The following is an 11,181-nucleotide window of genomic DNA, read 5'->3' as shown; positions in this document are numbered from 1 at the left end:
ACCGTATCACGTATATATATGAGATATAAATATACGTACGACACACCGTATCACGTATATATATGAGATATAAATATACGTACGACACACCGTATCACGTATATATATGAGATATAAATATACGTACGACACACCGTATCACGTATATATATGAGATATAAATATACGTACGACACACCGTATCACGTATATATATGAGATATAAATATACGTACGACACACCGTATCACGTATATATATGAGATATAAATATACGTACGACACACCGTATCACGTATATATATGAGATATAAATATACGTACGACACACCGTATCACGTATATATATGAGATATAAATATACGTACGACACACCGTATCACGTATATATATGAGATATAAATATACGTACGACACACCGTATCACGTATATATATGAGATATACGTACGACACACCGTATCACGTATATATATGAGATATACGTACGACACACCGTATCACGTATATAGATGAGATATACGTACGACACACCGTATCACGTATATATATGAGATATACGTACGACACACCGTATCACGTATATATATGAGATATACGTACGACACACCGTATCACGTATATATATGAGATATACGTACGACACACCGTATCACGTATATATATGAGATATACGTACGACACACCGTATCACGTATATATATGAGATATACGTACGACACACCGTATCACGTATATATATGAGATATACGTACGACACACCGTATCACGTATATATATGAGATATACGTACGACACACCGTATCACGTATATATATGAGATATACGTACGACACACCGTATCACGTATATATATGAGATATACGTACGACACACCGTATCACGTATATATATGAGATATACGTACGACACACCGTATCACGTATATATATGAGATATACGTACGACACACCGTATCACGTATATATATGAGATATACGTACGACACACCGTATCACGTATATATATGAGATATACGTACGACACACCGTATCACGTATATATATGAGATATACGTACGACACACCGTATCACGTATATATATGAGATATACGTACGACACACCGTATCACGTATATATATGAGATATACGTACGACACACCGTATCACGTATATATATGAGATATACGTACGACACACCGTATCACGTATATATATGAGATATACGTACGACACACCGTATCACGTATATATATGAGATATACGTACGACACACCGTATCACGTATATATATGAGATATACGTACGACACACCGTATCACGTATATATATGAGATATACGTACGACACACCGTATCACGTATATATATGAGATATACGTACGACACACCGTATCACGTATATATATGAGATATACGTACGACACACCGTATCACGTATATATATGAGATATAAATATACGTACGACACACCGTATCACGTATATATATGAGATATAAATATACGTACGACACACCGTATCACGTATATATATGAGATATAAATATACGTACGACACACCGTATCACGTATATATATGAGATATAAATATACGTACGACACACCGTATCACGTATATATATGAGATATAAATATACGTACGACACACCGTATCACGTATATATATGAGATATAAATATACGTACGACACACCGTATCACGTATATATATGAGATATAAATATACGTACGACACACCGTATCACGTATATATATGAGATATAAATATACGTACGACACACCGTATCACGTATATATATGAGATATAAATATACGTACGACACACCGTATCACGTATATATATGAGATATACGTACGACACACCGTATCACGTATATATATGAGATATACGTACGACACACCGTATCACGTATATATATGAGATAGACGTACGACACACCGTATCACGTATATATATGAGATAGACGTACGACACACCGTATCACGTATATATATGAGATATACGTACGACACACCGTATCACGTATATATATGAGATATACGTACGACACACCGTATCACGTATATATATGAGATATACGTACGACACACCGTATCACGTATATATATGAGATATACGTACGACACACCGTATCACGTATATATATGAGATATACGTACGACACACCGTATCACGTATATATATGAGATATACGTACGACACACCGTATCACGTATATATATGAGATATACGTACGACACACCGTATCACGTATATATATGAGATATACGTACGACACACCGTATCACGTATATATATGAGATATACGTACGACACACCGTATCACGTATATATATGAGATATACGTACGACACACCGTATCACGTATATATATGAGATATACGTACGACACACCGTATCACGTATATATATGAGATATACGTACGACACACCGTATCACGTATATATATGAGATATACGTACGACACACCGTATCACGTATATATATGAGATATACGTACGACACACCGTATCACGTATATATATGAGATATACGTACGACACACCGTATCACGTATATATATGAGATATACGTACGACACACCGTATCACGTATATATATGAGATATACGTACGACACACCGTATCACGTATATATATGAGATATACGTACGACACACCGTATCACGTATATATATGAGATATACGTACGACACACCGTATCACGTATATATATGAGATATACGTACGACACACCGTATCACGTATATATATGAGATATACGTACGACACACCGTATCACGTATATATATGAGATATAAATATACGTACGACACACCGTATCACGTATATATATGAGATATAAATATACGTACGACACACCGTATCACGTATATATATGAGATATAAATATACGTACGACACACCGTATCACGTATATATATGAGATATAAATATACGTACGACACACCGTATCATATATAGAGAGAGATATAAATATACGTACGACACACCGTATCATATAGAGAGAGAGATATAAATATACGTACGACACACCGTATCATATAGAGAGAGAGATATAAATACACGTACGACACACCGTATCATATAGAGAGAGAGATATAAATATACGTACGACACACCGTATCATATAGAGAGAGAGATATAAATATACGTAGGACACACCGTATCATATAGAGAGATATAAATATACGTAGGACACACCGTATCATATAGAGAGATATAAATATACGTAGGACACACCGTATCATATAGAGAGATATAAATATACGTACGATACACCGTATCATATATAGAGAGAGATATAAATATACGTACGATACACCGTATCATATAGAGAGAGAGATATAAATATACGTACGATACACCGTATCATATAGAGAGATATAAATATACGTACGATACACCGTATCATATAGAGAGATATAAATATACGTACGATACACCGTATCATATAGAGAGATATAAATATACGTACGATACACCGTATCATATAGAGAGATATAAATATACGTACGATACACCGTATCATATAGAGAGAGAGATATAAATATACGTACGATACACCGTATCATATAGAGAGAGAGATATAAATATACGTACGATACACCGTATCATATAGAGAGAGAGATATAAATATACGTACGATACACCGTATCATATAGAGAGAGAGATATAAATATACGTACGATACACCGTATCATATAGAGAGAGAGATATAAATATACGTACGATACACCGTATCATATAGAGAGAGAGATATAAATATACGTACGATACACCGTATCATATAGAGAGAGAGATATAAATATACGTACGATACACCGTATCATATAGAGAGAGATATATAAATATACGTACGATACACCGTATCATATAGAGAGAGAGATATAAATATACGTACGATACACCGTATCATATAGAGAGAGAGATATAAATATACGTACGATATACCGTATCATATATATATGATATATAAATATATATACGAGATACCGTATCTCATATATATATATTATATATAAATATATATGATATACTGTATCTCATATATATATTATATATAAATATATATAATATATCATATATTATATATTATATATATAATATATTTATATATTATTATATATATAATATATATATATAACATATAAATTATATATAAATATATATATAATATATAAATTATATATAAATATATATATATAATATATTATATATAAATATATAATATATAATATATTATATATAAATATATAATATATTATATATAAATATATAATATATTATATATAAATATATAATATATAATATATAATATATAAATATATAATATATAATATATAATATATAAATATATAATATATAATATATTATATATTATATATTATATATTATATAATATATAATATATAATATATTATATATTATATAATATATATTATATATTATATAATATATTATATATTATATATAATATATTATATATTATATATTAATATATATTATATAATATATTATATATTATATATAATATATTATATATTAAATAATATATAATATATTATATATTAAATAATATATAATATATTATATATTAAATAATATGTAATATATTATATATTATTTAATATGTAATATATTATATATTATTTAATATGTAATATATTATATATTAAATAATATATTATATATTATATATTATATAATATATAATGTATTATATATTAAATAATATATAATGTATTACATATTAAATAATATATAATGTATTATATATTAAATAATATATATTATATATGTATATTTACGTTTTTATTTCATTGTGATAAGAAAATGATATGAGACTTCTATTAATAAATTTTTAAGTATACTGTAGAGTGTTTTTAACTATAGGCACAACATTATACTGAAGATCTCTAGAATTTATTCATTTTAATTAACTGAAATTTTACGCCTGTTGATTAGCAACTGCCCATTTCTCCTTCCCACCAGTCCCTGGCAACTACCATCCCACTATATGATTCTGTGGGTTTGACTATTTTAGACACCTCATATTAGTGGAACAATGCAGTAATTGTCCTTCTGTGAGTGGTTTATTTCACTTAGCATAATGTCCTCCGGGATCATCCACGTTGTCACATATGGCAGGATTTCCTTCTTTTCTAAGGCTGAATGATACTCTGTTGCAGGTACATACTGCATTTCCTTCATCTACTCATCTGTCAATGAATCTTTAGGCTATTTCCGCATGTTGACTACTGTGACTAATGCTGTAATGAGCATGGAGGTACAAATATCGCCTTGAGACCCTGATTCCAGTTATTTGGACAAATATCAGAAGTGGGACTACTGGTTGATATGCAAATTCTATTTTTGTAATTGTTCCAGCTGTACCATTTTCCATTCCCATCAACAGTGTACAAAGTTTCCAATTTCTCTACATCCTCCCCAACACTTGTTATTACTATTTTGTCTATTTTTTTGTAATAGCAATCCTAACAGATGTGAGGTGATAACACATTGTGGTTTTGATTTGCATTTCCCTGATAATTAATAAATAACACTGAGCATCTTTTCATACACCTTTTGGTCATTTGTATGACTTCTTTGAAAAGTATCAAGTATTTAGCCCAATTTTAATCAGGCTATTCGTTTTTGTTTGTTTGATTTTCACTCCTGGCTGGTAGGAGTTCCTTATCTGTTTTAGAATTAACCCCTTATCAGATATATGTTTCCCAAATATTTCCCCCCATTCTGTAGTTGACTGTTTACTCTGTTGTTTTCTTTGTACAAAAGCTTTTTAGTTTGTGGTAGTCTCATTTCTCCATTTTTGCTTTTGTTTTCTGTGCTTTTGATGTCATATCCACAAAATCATAGCTCTGTCCTATGTCATGAAGCTTTTTCCCTGTGTGTTTCTTCTAGAAGTTTTACAGTTTCAGGTCTTACATTAAAGTCTTTTCATTTATTTAGTTAACTTTTTTCTATGATGTAGAATAAGGGTCAAATTCTAATTTTTGCATGTGGATACCCAGTTTTCCCACTATTTGTTCAAGAGATTGCTTTACCTCACTGTGTATTCTTGGCACCCTTTTTGAAGATTAGTTTGACCATATATGCAAGGGTTTATTTCTGGGCTCTCTCTTCTGTTAAGCCTTTGAATCCTGAGCATAGGCTGTCTTTCCATTTGTTTACTTCTTCTTTCATTAATATTTTGTAGTTTTCAGTGTATAAATCTTTTATCTCTTTAGCTTATTTCTAAGTATTTTATTATTTTTGGTGCTATTGGTAATGGTATTTTCTTAATTTCTTTTTCACATAGTTTGTTGGTAGTGTATAGAAATACAATTGATTTTCGTATGTGAAGTTTTGTACCCTGCAACTTTATTGAATTTTTGTATTAGTTCTAACAGCTTTTAAAAAAATGAAATTTTTAAGGTTTTCAATATATAAGGTGAACTTAACAGCACATTAAAATTATCCTACACCATAATCAATTGGTGTCTATCCCTAGGATGCAATGATGGTTCAAAATATAAAAATAAATTAATGCGATAAACTACATTAACTGAATAAGAGGTAAAATTTCATGATCTTCCCAATAGATACATAAAAAGTGTTTTATAAAGTTCAGCATCCTGTGTTCATAAAACTCTTAAGAAACCAGAAATAGAAGATAATTACCTCAATATGATATAAAGACTGAAATTGAAAAGCCCTCTTAGCTAATGTCATATTCAGTGTTGAAAATAAAAGCTTTCCATCTAAGACCAGCAACAAGTCGAAGTTTCCTTCTTTCACCACTTCTATTTAATATAGCACTAGAAGTCCTAACCAGAGAAATTGGGCAAGAAAAAGAAATAAAAGTCATACAAACCAGAAAGAAAGATGCAAAATATGCTTGTTTGTGATCAGCATTACCTTAAGAAATATAATAGAAAAAGTTCCTAAGGATCTTAGTTCTTTCATTTGTAGAATACTAGGTAGGGTTAATTAATCCATAAATTTCTTCCCAAGTGCAATCATTTTTTAAATTTCCTTCTACAAATACTATAATCCAATATTTTAAAAGTTTTTTATATGTCTTTGTCTTTTTAAAAGTTATTGTGGTTTTCTCGAATTCTAGAGAAGAATTCAATATGACCAAGAGCAAATAAATGTCTTAAAGATGTAGAAAATATCACTTTGTATCACTTTGCTTATACAATTAATTTCAAACCAGGTTTATTTTAAACCTGGAAAATGATCTTAAAATGTAAATAGCTTGCTTATGATTTTGTTATTAACTACCCAACTCTGGTTACTGATCAATTGTCTAATTTTCTAAAATTATAATGATGGTGAATTTGATTTCTTAGTGTTACAGCTACACATCTCATACACCGGCATTATATAAAAAGTAAATAGTACCATTCATAAACATCATTATGAATAACATTCGTATTGATTTATGATTAGTATTAGTTTAAAAAATGCAATTACTAGTCCTCCTGTCTAGCCTGTAAACTTAGTAAAAACACTGAAGTACAATTATTTGTATCACCAGCATGTAGCATAGTAAAATTGTTGAATGATTAAAAGGCTTCCATCATCTAGTGATTTTGGAGAAAATTATAAAATAAATTTTATATAAAAAAATTATCAAGAAGCGATTTTAGAATATTTTAATCTTTATAATTTGCAATGACTGCAGTAAAAGTGTTCTAAAGTATTAATATTAGACTTTAATAAGCTGATGTTCCCAATACATTAATATTTCTGGAAAGGCAGATTTTATTCATAGCTTGCTACTTCTATATTTTGATAATTGTACTGCATAGGTTTTCCCTTCCCTGTGGTTTCTGTGAATTTGCTTCACAATTTATTTACCCGTACAAAAGTCCATGCCCAGAAACAAAGTCACATACATAATCATGAAACTCAGGTGATCCTTGGGTAGCCAAGGAAGTCTGAAGAGGAGCCCGAGGGAGAGAGAGAGAGAAATTGATTTTCTATGTGGGGTGGTTCCCACATAGATAACTTTTATAAATATATTATGGTGTTTATATTATCCAATTTTGTTATGTTGGGCTTTAGACTTTCATTTGCTGCTTATTCATTAATTCTATTATGCTTTAATGACATTGAATGCACTCAGTCAGGGCCGGTCCAGCTTCCTGCAATGGCAGCCATGAAAAATGCATTAACAAATATATTGATATGTCTGTATGCACTATCTTTAAGATTCATTATGATGTCTGGTTGTTAGCATACAGGGAAACCCTTTAACTGTATTATGTTAGTAACCTGGTGTTAGCACACAGTAAGATAGCTCTATAAAGATTTACCAGCTCATTTAACTAAAGCCAAGGGCTATAATCTAGGAATCCCCAATAGACCTAAGTATAGGAAGACCTAAAGTACCTGAAGCCTGACAATCTTCTGCATTCTGAGTTCAAAGGACTGATGTATATTAGTGATAAAAATGTCAGGAAAATGGACAAATAAAAAGCAAAGGAAAGCTACAAACCATAGGAGCACAAAAGAAATGAGAGTTCAAAATCATAGAAAAATAGTTCTGAGACATCAGTTATCAACAAGAACCATGAGGGAAGAAAACAGAAAGGGTCAAAGCCAGGCTAAGGAAGATAAATGTCTCCACAGTACTGAGAAGCTAACAATTCTCCACTCTCCATCCATCCCAAATTCTTTATGGAACAGTCCTAATAGTACATTAGTGGCAGATGGGCCATTCATTCTGCTTTCTGCTGGGACATTTAAGAAGACAACCTAAACTATACAATAATAATAAATAAAAATATTTAATCATTTGAATATTCTTAGATCCCTGTCATCTGGGAGTTCTCTATATGGCCTCAATAGCTGTAGAAGTTATTACTACATTCTAGAAAGACATGTGATACTATCACTAAATATTAGGGCCTAGCAGAAATTTGCCATGAGCAAAAGCAGTTTTGTCTCAAATTCAGCGCCATATATTAAATATTTTGCAGAGAGCTATATTATTACACAAATGTGAAGATAACAATAAGCAAAAGTCTAATTTCTTACAAATAATTTTCTTATTCAAAGAAGTCACATTTCAGATTAACTCCTTAGACTAGACAACATTCACCACTATGCCCTATAGCATCAACATCCACTATCTTATTTATCTTATCATGAGCACAATAATCTGATTTTCAAAATCATGATCTTGTGGATTGCATTTTAAGTTGATTTTCCTTGTATTTTATTAAGAGAAGAAACTTCAGAATTTGCTATATTTAATAACCTTTATTGCAGTAAAATGTTAGACTTCAGTTAACAGGAAAACCTAATTATCTGGGAAAGGTCATTCTTCAGTGATATTAACAGACCATAGTAATACCGACCATTTCCTGAAAGAGGTAAGCATTTTTTTTCCTTAACTTTTCATATTCACATTGAAGGAAATAAAAAACGAAGCTTTGGAGTTAGAATTTCCTCTGAAACATAGGTCTTATATAACTAGGCTTAATAGATCTATACAGTAGAACTGAACCTTGAAACACCGCATTTGCAGTTTTCTCCTTAAGCTTACTAGCGTAATCATTATTCATCGAGGAGAGATGTACTCCTAATTTGACACGTGCTTTTTTTCTTCAAATTCTTTCAAAACCCTGCAATTTCAGGAGGTTTTGCCAGTAATATTTACGTTGGAGTTTTCTCTCTAAGTAAGCTACAATTCCTTCTGTTTTATGGTGTTATGTTGAATGAAATTGTAACTTTCCATGTATAACCTAAATATTTGTTATTAAAAATAATTAATAGGCAGTTGGAGAAGTAATCACAACCCAGGTGTATGCTTTTATTCTATGTAAAAATATTTTACAAACATAAGTTGGCAGAAACATAGACATAAAGCATATTTTGTGACATAGAAGTAATTTTAAAACAGTCAAGAAAAGCATGAGACAGATGAATTGAATTTTGGAAAATTTATGCAGTTGAAAGTGAGATTATTATGTTGTCTAAGAGCTCATAGTCAACTTCTCCATGAAGTGAAATACCTGGATTTGTTTCAAAGTATATTAATGTATTACTATGAAAAAAAGTACTAACAATTTTATAGTATATAACAGCAAAAAGGTAGTTCATGTTGATTGTAGGAATTTTTATTTTAAAAGGAAATCTATAATAAGCCCCATCCCAATCTTCTTGTTTTCAAGCATAGATACAGACAACACTGATCTGACATAGGAAAAAAAAAAAGCTACTAATAGCCCAAGGAAATAAATAAATGACAGTAATAAATAAATAAATTAAATTAAATAAAAATCCCTTGTAGAAGCAGAAGTATTTTATTTTCATAGGTTTCAATAGTTTTTGAAGAGTTAACAGGTTCTGCGAGTTAAATAGTTCAACCAAGCAATAAAACTGAGATAAAATCCAGGTATTATTACTCTCCAGGTATTATTACGTTGGATAAATATCCAACGTCCCACCATTTTTGAGAACTGATACGGCCCCTTTGAAGGCTTAATTAAAAATCAAATAGCATAGCCTAACACAAAGCACATATCCAGCAATACCCCAGAGTCTCAAAAACTGTGCTTTCATGTTTTCACTGTAAATTATTTAAATCAGGTTCATCCAACAATATTGCTGCCTTTATTTTTCCTTGCAGTCTTCCCTGCCATCTCAGAAAAATTTTTAGTCCTGTTTCTTTCCCAGAGGAGCTTATAATGAATGACTGCCAGACACTGAGCAGTAATTACCCAGCTGGTTTGTTTATTTCTAATGCACATTTTTAAATAGAAAATTCTATTATATTGTGAGGGCTGCCATAACAGAGTACCACAAAAAGAGGTTGTGTCTGAAATAATTTTGCCTTCATATTTGAAAGGATTTTTTAATGGTATGGAATTTTAGGTTGACAGTTTTTATTTCATTACTTTAGAGAAGTTTCTCTACTGTCATTTGCCTAGATATGAAGTCAGCAGTTTTAATTTTCTTTGTTCCCTATACTTAATGTGCATTTTTCTATGACCTCGTTTATGATTTGTCACTGATTTCTGAGCAACCTACTATGCTGCGCCTTTGTATCATTTTCTTCTGTATATTGTTTTCGGTTTCATTGAAATTCTTGTGTCTGTGAGGCTATAGCTGTCATCAAATGTGATATATTTTTAGCAATAAATTTTCAAAATTTATTTTAATGTACCTATTTCTCTTTTTTGCTTTGGGGACTCCAATTATTTA

Source organism: Gorilla gorilla, chromosome 3, assembly GCF_029281585.2.
Source record: "Gorilla gorilla gorilla isolate KB3781 chromosome 3, NHGRI_mGorGor1-v2.1_pri, whole genome shotgun sequence".
Taxonomy (NCBI): domain Eukaryota; kingdom Metazoa; phylum Chordata; class Mammalia; order Primates; family Hominidae; genus Gorilla; species Gorilla gorilla.
Note: the sequence above shows the minus strand (reverse complement) of the source record.